This window comes from Primulina tabacum, chromosome 2 (assembly GCF_025594145.1).
Source record: "Primulina tabacum isolate GXHZ01 chromosome 2, ASM2559414v2, whole genome shotgun sequence".
Taxonomy (NCBI): Eukaryota; Viridiplantae; Streptophyta; class Magnoliopsida; order Lamiales; family Gesneriaceae; genus Primulina; species Primulina tabacum.
Window position 1 is genome coordinate 24,531,028 of NC_134551.1, and position 20,655 is coordinate 24,551,682.

A 20,655-nucleotide genomic window follows, 5' to 3' on the forward strand; every position below is an offset into this window, starting at 1 on the left:
GGTGCAGCGCTGCGGCGCTAGTCCTACGCGATTTCAACCCAAAATCTGCACACAAACTTTCCTATGATTTCTAATGCATCCACACCCTTACTAACGCAAAACAACACACCAAAATTCGTATGATCACCCCACTCAACACTCCTAAACGCAGCAATGACCACTCGACGTTTCCCAATGAAGCCTGCAACCAAAGAAACTCAAGAACACATTTTCATAAAATCACAGTTTGAGCAGTCCCACGAAAACGATCATAACTCACTCGTTTCTTGTCCTAAAATTACGAATTTACTGTCAAATCTGAGGTATCAAAAATTACTACGTTTTATATGTGGAAAAATTTTCCAGAAAATCGTCCAAATTTTTGCAGCAATCGAAATTACGGCAGAGACGTTTTTAGATCTAAAAATTTGGATCTAAAAATCATTTCAAATGTTTTTGCTCAAATTTTTTCACTACATCCATTGGATTTTCACGCATAATAAACATCACAACACATAATATGATGAGAACGATGCAGAAACAATAGAATTTACATGCCTTTGATATTAAAACTTTTGATACGACGATACCGTAGCGGGAAGGATGCGAGGGTATATCCGGGATGAACGTGGCACGATTTTCTTGAGGAAAACCCAACGAGAATCACTGAAAATCGAGGGGCAAGGTGGCTGTTGGAAGAGAATTCTAAGAACCCTAAGTTTTCTTTAAAAAAAAAGAAATGAAATTGCAAGGATGTGTGTATATGAAAAACCGATGGTGTGTGTGTAAAAGTGTGTGTGTGCTGTGAGTTTTAATATAATTAAGTGAATGAAATTGCTTAATTAATAATTAACAAGATAATTAAAATATTATCCCTTCTAACTTTAATAAAATCCCCTAATTTTAAATAAAATGCACAAATAACAACTTTAAAAGTTTTAATATCTTAAAAAATCACCTAATAATTAAATTAGGCTATTAAAATGCTAAAACTAATTAAATCATTTAAAATGTCACTTTCTTGACTTAAAATAAAATACCACGTTTTAAAATCGCCCAAAATCGTCGTTGGTCGCTTTTCCTCGATCCCGCATCGAATGATCAACTGAAACATAAAACTCAATAAAACCGTTTAACACGCATCACATAAACATAAATAATCCAAAATCATGAAAATTCGTAAATCATGCATAGCTAAAAATTATTTTAAAATTAAATAAATGATTTAACAATTTAAACAATTGCATGGGTTTTACGTGTACTGCTTTTGGGCTCTATAATTCCTCCACACTTAAATAATTTTCGTTCTCGAAATTAAATCTTATCAAACAACTCCGGGTAGCGGTTCCTCATGTCTGCTTCAGTCTCCCAAGTGGCCTCCTCTATTGCTTGATTCACCAGACTTTGACCAACTTGGTCACTTTGTTCCGAAGTCTCCGCTCCTGTTTGTCCAAGATTTGGATGGGTTTCCTGAAACGTCTGCTTACTCATTTTCTTAAAAAGTACTAGTGTAGAACCCGTAAATTAGTCTACGTATAAGCCATGCATAATTCTAGATTTTTAAAATTTAATTGACTCATTGCATGATTATTTTAAAGGCATTTCTTTGAAGTTAATTATTTTATTATTTCATGCAGTAGTTTGATTTTTCAGTTATTTCAGTGAGGCCGGACTGGAGTTGGAGCTTTGAGATAGAATTTAAGATTCGAGAAATATTTCCAGAAGTTAATTTAGCTAGCAAGTAAGTTCATTTAAGTTAAAAAGGATGTTTTGAGGATTTAATTTAAGTTACTTGAGGTGATTAAGAAATAAGCTCATTTAAGTTACTTAATTAAGGGATTAATTCACTAAATTAATTAAAGGATTAGTGAGGCTTTTAAGGGTTATAAATTTACTAGCTAGAAAATATTTTTCCTTCCATTTATTAGATGAATTTTCGGCCCCTTAGATGATTAAGCATTGATATGCCAACTCAACACCTTTGACCCTTTCTTTGTATTTAATTAGTAGGATAATTCTTTTATTTTTGGGAGCACCATTTAATTAATAATCAACCTTATCCTCACCTAGTCTAGATGGTAATTGATCGGTCACCTCACCCCAACATGCACCAACAAATCATTTGATATCAAACTAGAATTCAAAATTCAAAAGGTGAAGACTTGGTCTTGAGTTATCCCCTATATCTTGCACCCACTTCCCTCACTCTCCTAACCATCATTCTCCCTCCCCCATGACCGAAATTCAGAGCTTATAGAGTAGAAAAATCGTGACCCTCACAGCCTAGAACAAGAGAGAAAAATCGAGAGCAAGGAAACAAGAGAAGCGCTCCACCTCCTCCGCGCCGAGTCGTCGTATTCTTTTCGTTTTTATTTCAAACGAAAACCAAGGCATGTCTAGATTCTTTCAAACCTCAATCAAGTCCTATTATCAATTATTTTTCAGTACATGATCATGTTTTGATAAGCAAAAAACCGAAATACATCAGAAATTTTCAGAAAACACACATGCAGATTTTGACTTTCATGATGTAGTTTCACGGTTTGCTTTGTTTTGTGGATTTCAGGTATTGGCTCGATTCCAGGCTCCTAAGGCGACATCTAGACATGTAATAGGATGCATTAGGACCATGTTGGTCCATTCATTTAACCCCATGCACGCTGGAAAACACGAGAATGACAGCAACTCCACCTCTTGTCCAATTAAGCTTTTCGAAATTTTGTTTTGCTGTCATATAGGGAATGAATCTGATCATGGCTGCCACAAGGCCTATAGCTATGGTTAGATCACTCCCCTAGCATGTCTAAGACGTGACTAAGTCTCCCTTTTGGTGTCTTGATCCATGGCTCATCGGTTTTTTTACATAAAACATCAAGAACAGCCCCCTCCCCTCTCGGCCCCTTCGGTTTTGACAGCACATATACTTCGAGTTGGTTGGTTTGGTGTGGATCTTGGTTGGCCTATGGCCCTTAGCCACGGTTCATACCATGCCCCTAGATGTCTAGATCGTGCCATGGGCAATCAAATGGCCATGGAACGACACGAGACAGCAATCAAAACAAAACACTACACACGCACGGATGAGGGCCCTCGGTAAGAACTTTCGGGTGGTTGCTGGAATGAGGCGAATTGTGGCTGGCCTAGGGCCCTTAGCCATGGTTCAAATCATTCCTTGGGACGTTGTGGAGAGGCTTTGGTCGGTGGTTCAAGCCCCAATTGCCAAAAGTTTCGCAAACGACGCGATGCAAGCAAGGTTGCAGCTGCTGGAAATTTACAGCAAGTTGTTGTGTCGGTTCGGAGGCTCGTTTGAGTTCTTGGTTGGCTTTTAGCCTGTGGCCTTGGACTGGACAGTGCCTCATCGAGTTAGGAAGGTCGTGTTTTTTACCGTTCCTGATTCGGATCATTTTTGAGGTCGTACGAGAATTTACGGTGCGATGTGCCAAATTGACTCTCGAAAGAGCGTTTCTTGTTTTGGCCTCCATTTCACCTAGATTTCGACCCTCATCATTTTAGGAGCATTTAGTTCATAATTTTAAGCGTATTTTAATCATGACTATATGTCGGTTCAGTGGTTGGTTCGGGTTGGTTCGGAGTCATGATTAAATACGAAGTCGGTAGACGTAATTGTCGCATTTTCAAACGTAAATTGCATGGTTGGTCAAGTTTAAGCTATTGCATATTTTTCATGACAGTTAGGTTGCAGCGAGCCTGGGGACGATCCAATCCAATCCAGTTGGTAAAATTACAGGATTTTTCATTATGCCAGTTAATTATATTACGTGCATGAAAAATAGAAAATACTTATTTTTGAGATTTATGCGATATGGCTTGTGGTCAATTCACTATTATGGGAGCATTATTTTATACGGTCGCCAGTGACCGATCAGTTCAGTTTGGTACCACCCGGTCGCCAGTGACCGGCCAGCTCAGTTCAGTTTTATTCTCCCCGGTAGCCAGTTACCGATCAGTTCAGTTCAGTGCAGAGGCCACAGGCGTAGACCATAATCTCAACAGAAAATTTTTACCAGTTATTTCAGTACAGGGCTCCAAGGAGCAAACATTTTTACTATGATTTCAGTTCAGTTATGCACGTATTATAATTTCTCAGTACAAGTTATTTTCAGTATGCCTTATGACATGATATTTTATCCCAGGCACATTTTACTTCAGTATTTACTCGTTACCTACGATATTTGCATGCTGAGTCTTTAGGCTCACTAGACTTGATTGTTGTAGGTACTGATGAGGCCAGGACTGAGGGCTGGGACCAGTGAGCCAGCTTGGGTCGGCAGTAGTGGCACCCGAGGACCTCAGTTTCAGCACTTGCCATTTTTTTATGCTCAGACATTTTATCAGCTGTTGAATATTTTTAAATTGTTATTTTCGGCAAACTTTATTTTCTTCCGCTGCTATATTTTTTTAAAAAACATTGAACTTGATTCATCAGTTGATTTTATGGTTGAGGCACTCCATTTATTATAAAAGAAAAATTTTTAATTTTCCGCAAATTTTCAAGCAAGGATTTTCGGGCCTCGACAGTTGGTATCAGAGCGGTGGTTCTGTATAGGGTTACACTACTACTGACCACGAGAAGCTCACGAAGCCACGCCTTCGGTCTGTAAGTTTTACAGTTCAGCATTTTATTTATGGCATGAATTATTTTGTCAGCATGCTTCCATGAAATAATTTCGACCAGATTTTTCAGCATTTCAATGTTCATTTAAAATAAATTATGGAATTATGCATGTTAGTTACGTATGGGTTATGTTTGGAACAGTATGCCCCCTAGACGTCAAGTAGGACGCCCGAGAGGTAGTGGCGAGCACCGTCGCGAGGACGATGACGATCAGAGACAAGAGAGGCAGACACCTCCTCCTCCTCCTCCACCTCCACCACCGCCCCCACCTGACATGAGTGCCCAGATGCTAGCTGGGATGACGCAGTTCTTCGCACAGTTTGCGGGGAACAATGCTGTAGTGACTAGGCCGACAGGGCCCGAGGCTGTTTACGAGCGATTCATGAAGATGCGTCCGAAGGAGTTTTCTGGGACGTCTGACCTAATGATTGCCGAGGGATGGATCAAATCCCTCGAGGTCATCTTCGAGTTTATGGAGCTGGGAGACGCAGACCGAGTCCGATGTGCCACCTATCTGTTCACTGGAGACGCCTGCTTATGGTGGGAAGGAGCGTCAGTAGCCCTGACCTTGGCTACACTCTCATGGACACGCTTCACGAAGGTTTTCTACTCCAAATATTTTGCTGAGGAAGTTCGCACCAGGTTGACCACTGAGTTCATGAGCCTGAGACAGGGAGACATGATGGTTACGGAGTTCATCCGTAAGTTCGAGAGGGGCTGTCATTTTGTACCCCTAATCGCAAATGATGCCAAAGCCAAGTTGATGCATTTCCTGGTGGGTCTACGGCCGATCTTGGGCCGGGATGTTAGGGTGTCTGACCCTGCTACTTATGAGATTGCTGTCTCCAAGGCCCTAGCTGCAGAGCAGGATCTGCGGGATATCGAGAGGGATCGTCAGGGCAAGCGCCCAGTCCAGGTACCATACCGCCCTCCTCCTCATCAGCATCAGCAGCAGAACAAGAGGCCTTTTCACGGACCGCCTAGAAACAGAGGCCAGCAGCAACAGCGGGGACGCCCAGCCCCGAGGACTTATGAGCACCCAGTCTAGTCCCAAGTGCTCACGCCGCCATCCTGGAGCATGTATGTCTGGCTCAGGAAAGTGTTTTAAGTGTGGCAGTCCAGACCACATGTTGCTGCAGTGCCCTCAGAGGAATCTGCCTACCCAAGGCAGAGTTTTTGCTCTCCATGCCGCGGAAACCAACGCGGAGACTATGTTGTTGACATGTACCTTTAAGCTTTAAGTTATTATTTGAATTTCGTGTTTTGGGAATAAGGATTAAGATTGAACTTAGAACTGTGATAGGATTGCATGCTCTACTCAGTAGTATTTTGGGGATTTAAGTTAGAAGAACTTTGACCATTGCATGTCTATAAGTTTAGTTCTTGTAACTACTGGATTCAACTTAGAGCTCCGCTCTTTCAGGGAGAATTTTTATATCTGGTTCCGCTACCAAGGCCTTGATAGATTCAGGGGCCACTCACTCGTTTATTTCGGAGGTTTTTGCAAACTTTCTCAAGATCCACACCATTGGGCTAGATACAGCATTTTCAGTAGTGTTGCCGTCAGGCGAGGAGATGGCAGCTACCAATGTTATACGAGATATAGACCTTGAGCTGCACGGTAATCTTGTTTATGCGGATCTGATTGTGCTACCGATGCCGGAATTTGACATTATCCTAGGGATGGACTGGCTATTGAGGAACAGAGTGTTGATAGACTTCCAGCGGAGATCTGTTCTTGTCCGACCGCCTGGAATGGAGTAGTTCTTATTTGAGCCGGACAGGTACTTTCTTTTACCGCGCATTATTCCTTATGTTCAGGCCAGGAAGCTCATGCATAGAGGGTGTCGGGCATTTCTAGCGACCTTTTTATCTGTCCCCGAGGAACCCAGCCAGTCAGCCTCAAATGTTCCGATTGTCAGAGATTTCTTAGACATTTTTCCCGAAGACGTCTCTGGTATGCCACCCGAGAGAGAGGTGGAGTTTTCCATTGAGCTTATGCCAGGTACGGCTCCGATATCCAAAGCGCCGTACCAACTAGCACCGACAGAGATGGCAGAGCTTAAGAAGCAGATACAGGAACTTCTGGACAAGGAGTTCATTCGCCCTAGCTTCTCACCTTGGGGCGCGCCAGTCTTGTTTGTTAAGAAGAAGGATGACTTATGAGACTTTGTATTGACTATCGGGAGTTGAACAGGGTTACAGTGAAAAATAAATACCCACTTCCGAGGATTGAGGATCTGTTTGACCAGTTACAGGGAGCTTCGATTTTCTCCAAGATTGATCTGCGCTCTGGTTATCACCAGTTGAGGGTGAGAGATGCTGATGTTTCCAAGACTACTTTTAGGACTCGTTATGGCCACTACGAGTTCCTTGTGATGCCGTTCGGTCTGACGAATGCGCCAGCGATCTTCATGGATCTCATTAATCGCGTATTTCAACCGTATCTTGACCAGTTTGTGATAGTGTTCATAGATGACATTCTCGTCTACTCCAAGAGTCGGGAGGAGAACAACAGACATCTGACCACAGTGTTGCAGACATTGCAGAAGCACAAATTATTCGCAAAGTTCAGTAAATGCGAATTCTGGTTAGAGAAGGTGGCGTTCTTAGGCCACATCGTTTCTAGCAGTGGTATTGAGGTAGACCCAGCAAAAGTTGCAGCAGTCAAAGATTGGGTTGTGCCTCAGAATGCATCAGAGATCCGCAGTTTTCTTGGCTTAGCAGGATATTATCGGAAGTTCATTAAGGGATTCTCTTCCATTGCCGTTCCACTCACAGCACTGACCAAGAAAAATATGAAATTTGTTTGGAGCGAGGAGTGTCAGAAGAGCTTTGATACTTTGAAGCAAGCTCTTATCTCAGCACCAGTTTTGGCCATGCCATCAGGGCCCGGCGAGTTTGTCCTTTATACCAATGCTTCGAAGCTCGGTTTAGGTGCAGTTCTGATGCAGCATGGGAGAGTGATAGCGTATGCTTCTCGACAGCTGAAAATCCACGAGAAGAACTACCCTATCCATGATTTAGAGTTGGCCGCCGTAGTTTTTGCCTTGAAGATTTGGAGGCGCTATCTGTATGGAGAGAAATGCTAGATCTTTACCGACCACAAGAGCCTCAAGTATTTCTTTACACAGAAGGAGCTGAACATGCGTCAGAGGCGTTGGTTGGAGCTTGTGAAAGACTACGATTGTGACATTAGCTACCACCCGGGTAAAGCTAATGTAGTTGCAGATGCATTGAGCAGAAAAGTCGCAGTGATGGCTCATTTGACGATTCAGAAACCTCTTCAGACTGAGATGCAGAGGTTTGATCTCGAGACTTATCCTCGAGGTAGAGTTCCTCGTCTATCTACCTTGACCATTCAGTCTTCCCTTATGGACCGTATTCGCAGTGGTCAGTCAGCAGATGAGCAATTGGCACAGTGGAAGAAGAGAGATGAAGCCAAGGGCAGTGTCTTGTATTCAGTCATTGATGGTATTGTGAGATACCGAGACAGGATATGGGTTCCTAGCAGTGATTCTATCAGAGCAGATATCTTATCAGAAGCCCATACGTCGCCGTACTCTATTCATCCATGGAGTACGAAGATGTACAAAGATCTGCAGCTATTGTATTGGTGGCCTGGTATGAAGAAGGACATCAGACGATTTGTGTCCGAGTGTCTGACCTGCCAGTTAGTGAAGGCCGAGCATCAGAGACCAGCAGGTTTACTCAAGCCTCTCCCTATTCCCGAGTGGAAGTGGGAGAATGTTACCATGGACTTTGTGATCGGATTGCCGAGGTCAGCCAGAGGATCGAATGCTATCTGGGTGATTGTAGATCGTCTTACCAAATCAGCGCACTTCTTGCCTATTAATTAAGACGACTTTCACCATGGTTCAGTATGCAGAGCTGTATATCCGAGAGATAGTCCGACTCCATGGTATTCCAGTTTCGATCGTATCTGACAGAGATCCCAGATTTACTTCCTCATTTTGGAAGAGTTTGCATTCGACTATGGGTACGAAGTTGCTGTTTAGCACAGCTTTCCATCCGCAGACAGATGGGAAGTCAGAGCGAGTTATTCAGATCTTAGAGGATCTTCTCCGTGCTTGCGTCATTGATTTCTCCGGGAGTTGGGAGTCGAACTTACCATTGGTTGAGTTCACCTATAACAACAGCTTCCAGTCTTCCATTGGTATGGCTCCGTATGAAGCACTATATGGCCGCAAGTGTAGATCTCCTGTTCATTGGGATGAAGTAGGAGAGAGAGCAGAGTTGGGTCCAGAGATTGTTCAGCAGGCAGCAGATGTAGTAGTCAAGATCTGTGATAGGATGAGGACTGCTCAGAGCCGACAGAAGAGTTATGCCGATTAGCGTAGGAGAGATTTAGAGTTTGCAGTGGGCGATCATGTATTTGTGAAAGTGGCACCTATGAAGGGTGTCATGAGATTTGGCAAGAAAGGGAAGCTCAGTCCGAGATTCATTGGACCATTTGAGATCCTCGACAGAGTTGGGACGCTAGCCTATCGTGTGGCTCTTCCGCCGAATCTGGCCGGAGTACACAATGTCTTTCACATCTCCATGCTGAGAAAGTACATGGCGAACCCTTCGCATGTGCTGAACTTTGAGCCGTTGCAACTTACTCCGAACCTGTCTTATGAGAAGAGACCAATGCAGATCCTAGACCGGCAGGAGAAGAAACTTCGGAACAAGTTGGTTAAGCGAGTCAAAGTCAAATGGCTCAACCATTCAGAGGAGGAAGCTACGTGGGAGTCTGAGCCGGAGATGAGAAGTCGATACCCCGAGTTATTCGGTGAGTTCTAATTTCGAGGACGAAATTTCTTTTAAGGGGGGAAGGATTGTAGAACCCGTAAATCAGTCTACGTATAAGCCATGCATAATTCTAGATTTTTAAAATTTAATTGATTTCATTGCATGATTATTTTAAAGGCATTTCTTTGAAGTTAATTATTTTATTATTTCATGCAGTAGTTAGATTTTTCAGTTATTTCAGTGAGGCCGGACTGGAGTTGGAGCTTTGAGATAGAATTTAAGATTCGAGAAATATTTTCAGAAGTTAATTTAGCTAGCAAGTAAGTTCATTTAAGTTAAAAAGGATGTTTTGAGGATTTAATTTAAGTTACTTGAGGTGATTAAGAAATAAGCTCATTTAAGTTACTTAATTAAGGGATTAATTCACTAAATTAATTAAAGGATTAGTGAGGCTTTTAAAGGTTATAAATTTACTAGCTAGAAATCATTTTTCCTTCCATTTATTAGATGAATTTTCGGCCCCTTAGATGATTAAGCATTGATATGCCAACTCAACACCTTTGACCCTTTCTTTGTATTTAATTAGTAGGATAATTCTTTTATTTTTGGGAGCTCCATTTAATTAATGATCAACCTTATCCTCACCTAGTCTAGATGGTAATTGATCGGTCACCTCACCCCAACATGCACCAACAAATCATTTGATATCAAACTAGAATTCAAAATTCAAAAGGTGAAGACTTGGTCTTGAGTTATCCCCTATATCTTGCACCCACTTCCCTCACTCTCCTAACCATCATTCTCCCTCCCCCATGACCGAAATTCAGAGCTTATAGAGTAGAAAAATCGTGATCCTCACAGCCTAGAACAAGAGAGAAAAATCGAGAGCAAGGAAACAAGAGAAGCGCTCCACCTCCTCCGCGCCGAGTCGTCGTATTCTTTTCGTTTTTATTTCAAACGAAAACCAAGGCATGTCTAGATTCTTTCAAACCTCAATCAAGTCCTATTATCAATTATTTTTCAGTACATGATCATGTTTTGATAAGCAAAAAACCGAAATACATCAGAAATTTTCAGAAAACACACATGCAGATTTTGACTTTCATGATGCAGTTTCACGGTTTGCTTTGTTTTGTGGATTTCAGGTATTGGCTCGATTCCAGGCTCCTAAGGCGACATCTAGACATGTAATAGGATGCATTAGGACCATGTTGGTCCATTCATTTAACCCCATGCACGCTGGAAAACACGAGAATGACAGCAACTCCACCTCTTGTCCAATTAAGCTTTTCGAAATTTTGTTTCGCTGTCATATAGGGAATGAATCTGATCATGGCTGCCACAAGGCCTATAGCTATGGTTAGATCACTCCCCTAGCATGTCTATGACGTGACTAAGTCGCCCTTTTGGTGGCTTGGTCCATGGCTCATCGGTTTCTTTACATAAAACATCAAGAACAGCCCCCTCCCCTCTCGGCCCCTTCGGTTTTGACAGCACATGTACTTCGAGTTGGTAGGTTTGGTGTGGATCTTGGTTGGCCTATGGCCCTTAGCCACGGTTCATACCATGCCCCTAGATGTCTAGATCGTGCCATGGTCAATCAAATGGCCACAGGAACGACACGAGACAGCAATGAAAACAAAACACTACACACGCACGCATGAGGGCCCTCGGTAAGAACTTTCGGGTGGTTGCTGGAATGAGGCGAATTGTGGCTGGCCTAGGGCCCTTAGCCATGGTTCAAATTATTCCTTGGGACGTTGTGGAGAGGCTTTGGTCGGTGGTTCAATCCCCAATGGCCAAAAGTCTCGCAAACGACGCGATGCAAGCAAGGTTGCAGCTGCTGGAAATTTACAGCAAGTTGCTTGTCGGTTCGGAGGCTCGTTTGAGTTCTTGGTTGGCTTTTAGCCTGTGGCCTTGGACTGGACAGTGCTTCATCGAGTTAGGAAGGTCGTGTTTATGACCGTTCGTGATTCGGATCATTTTTGAGGTCGTACGAGAATTTACGGTGCGATGTGCCAAATTGACTCTCGAAAGAGCGTTTCTTGTTTTGGCCTCCATTTCACCTAGATTTCGACCCTCATCATTTTAGGAGCATTAGTTCATAATTTTAAGCGTATTTTAATCATTACTATACGTCGATTCAGTGTTGGTTCGGGTTGGTTCGGAGTCATGATTAAATACGAAGTCGGTAGACGTAATTGTCGCATTTTCAAACGTAAATTGCATGGTTGGTCAAGTTTAAGCTATTGCATATTTTTCATGACAGTTAGGTTGTAGCGAGCCTGGGGACGATCCAATCCAATCCAGTTGGTAAAATTACAGGATTTTTCATTATGCCAGTTAATTATATTACGTGCATGAAAAATAGAAAATACTTATTTTTGAGATTTATGCGATATGGCTTGTGGTCAATTCACTATTATGGGAGCATTATTTTATACGGTCGCCAGTGACCGATCAGTTCAGTTTGATACCACCCGGTCGCCTGTGACCGGCTAGCTCAGTTCAGTTTTATACTCCCCGGTAGCCAGTTACCGATCAGTTCAGTTCAGTGCAGAGGCCACAGGCGTAGACCATAATCTCAACAGAAAATTTTTACCAGTTATTTCAGTACAGGGCTCCAAGGAGCAAACATTTTTACTATGATTTCAGTTCAGTTATGCTCGTATTATAATTTCTCAGTACAAGTTATTTTCAGTATGCCTTATGACATGATATTTTATCCCAGGCACATTTTACTTCAATATTTACTCGTTACCTACGATATTTGCATGCTGAGTCTTTAGGCTGCACTAGACTTGATTGTTGTAGGTACTGATGAGGCCAGGGCCGAGGGCGGGGACCAGTGAGCCAGCTTGGGTCGGCAGTAGTGGCACCCGAGGACCTCAGTTTCAGCACTTGCCATTTTTTTATGCTCAGGACATTTTATCAGCTGTTGAATATTTTTAAATTGTTATTTTCGGCAAACTTTATTTTCTTCCGCTGCTATATTTTTTTTTAAAACATTGAACTTGATTCATCAGTTGATTTTATGGTTGAGGCACTCCATTTATTATAAAAGAAAAATTTTTAATTTTCCGCAAATTTTCAAGCAAGGATTTTCGGGCCTCGACAAGCTAGAATTTTTTTTTAACCTCACTTAGCATCGACCGAATTGCATACACAAGCATCAATATTTTTGACATCATTTTAAAATAAATCAACCAACTAACATTAGAAAAGTATAGCCCTATACTATAACCTCTCAAAAATCACTCATAAATAAAACGTCGTAAAAATATCTTTAACATAACTTAAAATCATAAAGCATAATTAGTGTGGAAAACTAGCGTCGGTTCTCGGGTTATGTGCACCTTCAGTCCAGCAAAGTCAACCATCAAGACCTCCATAAACATTATTATCATAATCACCTGCATCAATCACACCTAGGGAGTCTAAAGACTCAACACGTCATATCCTTGATAATAAATAATACGTATACAGATCACATATAACAGTGAAAAATACTTGTACTTAAAATAACCTTTTCATGAAGATGCATAATTCTTAAAACATAACATTTTCATAAACATTTTCATGATGCATAAAACTTTAAATAAAAACGTTTTCATAATCTTATGCATAAACATTTTCATAGACATTTTCATATAAACCTAAACATATTCATATTCGTATCCATATTCATATCAACATATTCATATCATGATATTCATATTCATATGATCAACAACATATATGTATTCCTTTTTCCTTTCGTTGAATTCAGATCGTTAATTGTGACTTTCGTGTTCATCTACGTCTACGTCTACGTGTTGGGCGATGGATCAATCTACATGTAACCACAGTACTGGGCGGCGGGGACACCAGCAACACTCTCACCGGTTAACTGGGCCCTGGCCTTACGTATTAACATGTCATCGTATACATCTACATATCCGTATACAAGGAAACACGATCGTCGGGCTCCCACTGGGACCATAGCCCTCACAATATCTCCAACATATCATCGTACTAATCACAATTACTTCACTTTCTTCAACGTTTCATATTCTCATCACTTAATAAAAATCATGCATCGAATATCATTTTCCTTTAAAAACAAGCAAGCAATCTATCTTTTAACGTTATCGTTTCCTCGTAAAAATCCATAAATATTTTTAAAAGAAACCCTTCAACATATAAAAATCCACAAATCTTTTAAATAAAACATTTCAACATCATAAACATTTAAAATATTCATTTAAATCATAAACATTTGAAATAGACATTTTAACATATTAAATCATAACCTTATAAAACAACATTTTGACATAATAAATCGTAAATATTTAAAATCCATGTCATAAAAATTCATACACATTTGAAATAATCTATTAGCATATAAAATAGCAATCAGGACACTGCCATGACGTTTACTAATTTTTAGGTATAAAATGATCGTTTTACCCCTGGACGCAAAATTTCACATTTTTGACATTTTCATAATTTCATTGACTCTAACATGTCCCAAATAATTATTTAAGTTTACATGAATTTTTTCATATTTTTATTTGGCATAAATCAAGGACATTTAATTTATTCTTTAAATATGACGTATTAATGCGTTTTAATCCCGAATTAAACCAAATCTTAATATAAAATTCTCAAATTAAAAACTTAGACTTTTAATAATTATTTAAGCTTAAACCTAATTTTTTATAATTTTATTCCGCATAAAACTAGGGGTTTCAATTAATTCGTTAATTAACGTTTCGTGCGGCGATAAAATCCTGGATAAATCCAAAACTCGTTATTTTGATCTCAAATTTTAAACATAGCATTTTTATTATTTATTCTACCCTTCCAAGTCATGAGCCACCCCCGTGGACCCATGGACCTTTTTTTCCTTCCATAATTTTCGTTTTTGACACACTAACGAACCCGTCGAGCCATCTCCCAATTTACTCGAGCCATGCCCGAGCCACCTTGAGCCAAAACCTAGCCAACCCACCTAGGTACCCTAAGGACCAAGCCCATCCCGTAAAACCAGCCCTGGCCCGCTCGAACCTTGCTGGAACTTGACCCCAAAATCTGTGCTTGTGTGTGGGTGAGCCTTCCCTTGGACAATAGGACTCCTTCTCCCTCTAGGACACTACCAGCTGCTAACCACTCGACCCATCCTGACCCTAACCACCCTGGACCACGCCCAGACCAAACACAAGCTCCAAAACCGAAGCTCCACCAGCAGCAGCATGAATGGCTGAGAAACCCACCTAGCATGGACTCCACGTTTCTGTTGATAGGACCTAGCCAACCCAACCAAGCCCTGAACCAACCCCTCTAGCACCCTTCTAGGACCCTAAGGACCTAACCTAGCCCAGCCCAAGCCCCCTGGCCGAGCCCCTCCTCCCTGCACATTCTTCTGAAACCTGCGCAACCCCATGGGCTTTCTCTCGGGTGGAGTCCTTGTTGTAAAGGACTCCTCCCAGCCCCAGGTGTGGGGACCCGGGCTCTAACTCAATTCTTTTCGGGATTAATCGGATCCTTGTTCAAAATACGGGTCAAAATTTTGCTTTTAACATTAAATCAAATGTTTATAACTCAAGCACAAGATAATTCTATATTCATTTCATTACAACAAACATAATATACATGCTTCGTTTTATTCATATTCTACAAACCAGTAATTAAATACAGTGCATATCAAAAGTACAACTACTAGTTCGTCTGCTACGCCCGTGATCACCACGCTATGTCCATCTCTCATCTCTGTCGCGACCCTGATCCTGCCCCACCTGTTGTTATGCACACATACAGACATAACAACAGCCGGAAACTCCGGTGAGAAAAAACATGTATGCATGCTGATACATAATCATAAATCATGCATGAAAGCAATAACCATGGCTCCATAGTCTATGAAACCGATCTATCTAAACATGCAACTCAAATCAAATCATGTCTTGACTCGAATCGACTCTACTCTAGGGATCCCGGTGTGAATAAGACGTCACTGTCTGTCACCTACCCTCCCAATCGGGGTAACTGTACGTCTTATTCCTAGACTTCGGTCATGTCTGTATCGAATGTCTACAATCGGAGGATGTCTGCTCCTATGCGTCGATACACCGAACGTCTAGAAGCTTGGCAAATCTGCCAATGACTCTCCTATCTCAAATGCATGAATATAAATCTATAAATGCATAATCATATCAAAAGATTTGAATACAATCCATAAACAAATCATAATCATGTCAAAAGACAAGCAACTAATCTAGTATGTGGTTTTGTTGGGAAACTCAAATTGAATCTTATTTGAGTCGTGTCTTCCCCAAACAAAACATGCATTATACCTTTCGTCGTACAATGTCTGTAGATGTCGAAGTCTCGATGACGAATATGTCACTATCAAATCTGAAATGACCATGTTGAGATGCACAATATCAAATCACAACTCAACTAATACTAGTACGGTTCAATATCAAATCTTGATACAATTCGACGGTATAATGGCATAGTTTCTTGATATCGATCAATTCAAATCTTAACATATATATCCTCAACTCATAGTCAATACCATTCCCATTTCAAACTCTGAAAATCTGCATAATCTCATGCACATGTAAGCTGGAATTCCATACAAATGGCATACGACATCCAATAACCGATCCGTTTACGATTCTACGACATCTATAATCTCAAAAACATATAATCACAAACATATCTGAATTTCTTCCACATGTTAACTTCAAAACATGCTGAAAAGATATAGAAAATATACCCTTTTGGAGCCCTTGTCAAGAGGAACAAGAATCTCAACTTGAATTAAAGTTAGGATATGTAATTCTTTTAAAATCACAACCTTAAAGCATAAGGAGTTGAAGCTTCTCCCCACTCTCGTCACGTTTTCAGCTGATTGAAAATGGTGAAAGTGAAGACTCAGCACAATTATATATATATATATATATGCCATGTGTCTTCATGGAATTCAAAGGTGGATTTCTCGCATGCAGCACCGCGGGTGCGGTCACTCTTCACCGCGGGTGCGCTGTGCCCACGGCATGCCTTTCATTTTCTGAAATTCGACGACCGCGGATGCAGTACATATAAGACCGCGGGTGCGGTTACGTTTGCACCGCGGGTGCGGTGTCATTTCTGTAAATACTTTCCAACTCTCTGTCCATCAACCGCGGGTGCACTCCTTCTTGGACCGCGGGTGCGGTGATCCTACTGTAACATGACCAATTTTCTGTCCATGCACCGCGGGTGCGGTGCTTCTCTAGGCGCGGGTGCGGTCCCTTTCTTCAAGCAACACTTCATCTTTTCATTTTATCCACATACAATCTAGGGCATTACATTTCTCTCCGTCTTAGATATTAGTTCGTCCTCGAACGTGAAATCAATTAATCAAAGAATGTAAAAACAGCAGTAAAATCAAAAGCTGAATAATTACTCACATCATGAGAATAACTCGGGATATTTCTGCCTCATATCTGCTTCTGTCTCCCAAGTCGCTTCCTCGGTGCCATGACGACTCCACTGGACTTTCACTAGGGGAATAGTCTTCGTTCTGAGCTGTTTCTCTTTCCGATCAAGAATCTGTATCGGTTGTTCGACATAACTCAACGTCTGATCTAGCTCAGCTTCGTCAGGCTGAATGACATGAGAATAATCTGACATGTATCTACGCAGCATCGATACATGAAAAACATCATGTATCCCGGATAGAGACGGAGGAAGAGCCAATCGATATGCTCGATCGCCAATCTTTTCAAGAATCTCGTATGGACCGATGTATCTAGGAGACAATTTCCCGCGTTTGCCAAATCTGACAACGCCTCTGAAAGGAGAAATCTTCAAGAATACTCTGTCTCCTTGTTCAAATACTAACGGTCTACGTCGGATATTGGCATACTTGGCCTGTCTATCCTGTGCCGTCTTCATTCTTTTCTGAATGATCTTCACCTTCTCAGTCATATCACGAATCATATCAGGCCCAAGTTCTGGTATTTCAGATATATCATCCCAATATAGAGGAGATCTGCACTTCTTGCCATATAACGCCTCAAACGGTGCCATCTCTATGCTCGTTTGATAGCTGTTGTTGTACGAGAATTCACACAACGGTAGTGAATCTTGCCAACTAGTGCCAAAGTCTAGCACTACAGCTCTCAACATATCCTCTAAAGTCTGGATAGTCCGCTTTGACTGTCCATCTGTCTGGGGATGATAAGCAGTACTTAGGTGCAATGTCGTACCTAAAGCCTGCTGCAGACTGTGCCAAAAGTGTGAAGTGAATCGTGGATCACGATCTGATATGATAGACTTCGGCACACCATGTAATCTGACTACCTCCCTGATATATATCTCAGCCATATGATCATGTCTGTACGTCATTCTGTACGGAATAAAACACGCTGATTTGGTTAATCTGTCAATAATGACCCAAATCGCGTCACAGCCTCGGGATGATCGAGGTGGTGCAACCTTCACGAAAACATGATCCCCTACTACGAACTCAAGATCTCGTCGCCTCTGATATGCATAACCCTTATGACTGCTCTAAGTGGTCTTCATTCTGTATCGAATCCTAACCACTAACTCTGATGTATGCCTGACAATATCCGCAGCCAAATATTCTCTCTCTCTTACCTCATCCCAATACACTGCAGACCTATATTTCCTCCTGTACAGTGCCTCGTGTGGATCCATACCGACCGATGCCTGATAATTGTTGTTGTATGTGAACTCCACAAGGGGTAACTTTGGCTCCCAGCTGCCTTGGAAGTCGATCATGCAAGCTCGGAGTAGTTCCTCCAAAATCTAAATCACCCTCTCTGACTTTCCATATGTCTGAGGATTGAAAACAGTACTGAACAATAACTTTGTATCCAACACCTGATATATATCTCTGCGTAATGAGTCATGGTGAAAGTCTTCCTGATCGGTAGAAAGTGAGCTGATTTCGTGAGCCGATCAACAATCACTCAGATGGCATTATAACCTCCAGTAGTCCTCGGAAGCCCTGTAACGAAGTCCATGGTGATATTCTCCCATATCCACTCGAGATTAATGAGTGGTCACAGCTTCCATGCAGGTCTCTGATGCTCTGCCTCGACCTGCTGAAAAGTCAAACACTCGGAAACAAAACGCAGAATATCTCGCTTCATGCCCGGCCACAAATAAAGAGTCTGAAGGTCTTTATACATCTTCGTAATCCGTGGATGGATGGAGTACAGGGTGTTGTGGACCTCGCTCAAGATATCTGCTCTCAAGGAATCACTGTCAGGAACCCATAGACGATCCCTAAATCAGACTATGTCGTCCACAACTGTATACAGTCTCTGGCCCTTAGCCTCGTCCCTCTATCCCCATTTCTGCAACTGCTCATCAGAAGTCAAGCCTGCCCGGATTCTATCTCTCAATGTCGGTTGTATCATCTTAACTGTTAAGATCATGACTAAAACTTATGATACATCAAACATAAGTTCCCAAAAATATGTCAACTTAATGTCTAATTCTATAACTTAACCAATTGGTCAACCTTACCTTAAATTGTTATCATTCTAAATTTTTAATTTGCCACAACATTATTTCACTAATGCTTAAAATTTTAAGCCCAAGGTTGATTCATCCTACAATGTCCTTGATTAACATTCCTTATAACATTATAACCCAGATATTTCAAGGTTCTAATTATCCCTTCAAGCTTAAATCATAAAAAATTCTTATCACTTAAACTATTAAATTCTCACTTATTTTGAACCAGTCTCCAAATTCCTTAATAATTGCAAAATAAATTCCTAATTTCCTCGAAAATTATCCACTTGGTCCTTAAGTACAAAAAATTCCACAATTATCGATAAGTTCTTAGCGTTCCTAATTCAATTTTATAGGTTCCCTGTAACATGAAGTAAAATAATTTTAAGGTTATTAATCCCAAACTCAATTCCCGTAACCAAATCTTAAATTTCCATCAATACTTAAAATCCCAAGTTATACATTTTATACTTCTAAAGATTGTCGTAGTCTTCGAATCATTACTGCTTATATATAATCATCAAAAATTAACCCAACTAGTAACCAAGAACCATCAACATTTTCTTAGAAAACCTACATGCCTCTAAAGCATTCATAATTTTCAAGATTAACTTATGACCCATAAGTTGAACATCAGTACTACTAACCCAAAAATTAATATATTAAAATCATTTTCAACCTCTCTTAATGCCCAATATTCAAATTCTTAATGATGTCCAATTTCACCACAAAGCCAACATGCATGAAAATCATATAATTCCTCATTTCATGTCGTAACATGCATAAAAATTTTAAAGCATCCAATCTCAAGACATAACGACAGATAAACATGTACTGTAAAACATATATCATGTAAACATGCATGTGGTAGCATTAAAAAAAATTAAAACCTTAAAACTTACAGGCTTGAGGCTCGAAGACTTACTGCAGAAACTGGCAGTGGCACAACCCTATACATAACCCTTGCTCGGATATGAATTGTAACGTTTGCTCATTTTAAAATTCTAGTACTAAACATTTTTTTAAAAAAAATGCAATGGCCTAAAACCATGCTAACATAAATCCATAAAATTTTAAACATGCATTTTGTGAAATTATCCCACAGATAAATAAATTAACTACTGTTAAAATTATGAAAAGAGCAACCAACCTAAAAAATTTAAAGTTTAAAAATATAAAACGTCAAGCATATTAAAATCTGTCAAAACCCTCAACAAAATAAAATCATCAAAACCACTTAAAAAACTGTTTAAACGTGTTCCCATAAAATCGTATTATTGCGGAAGAATACAAGGTCATCGGGTTAACATGCGCCACCAGCTCCGCCCGTTCAGTCATCATAACCTCTAGTCTCCTCATCGAAAAGCTCACTTGCATCCTACACACGTAGTGAGTCTAAAGACTCAGCACATTTGTAACGTTATAATGAATATATATACATAACATGCAACAGTGAAAAGTATTGTACTCAACATATATTTCATTATCTTAATCGTAAATGTAAATATATCGTATAACAGCATAACGTGTCAAAACATCTCATCATATCATCATATACTTACACATTTACTTTAATTGAATTCAGTCCATTAGTTGTGAATTTCGTATCATCCCTATTGTATCAGCTTTATTCGATGGATCCATCTACATATAACCGTGTTACTCGATGGCTGTCGGAAATCAGAGACAGTATTACCCATCCACTGTGCATAGGCCTCGTCATCATCGTATACATATATCGTCAGTCACAACCAACTTCCATC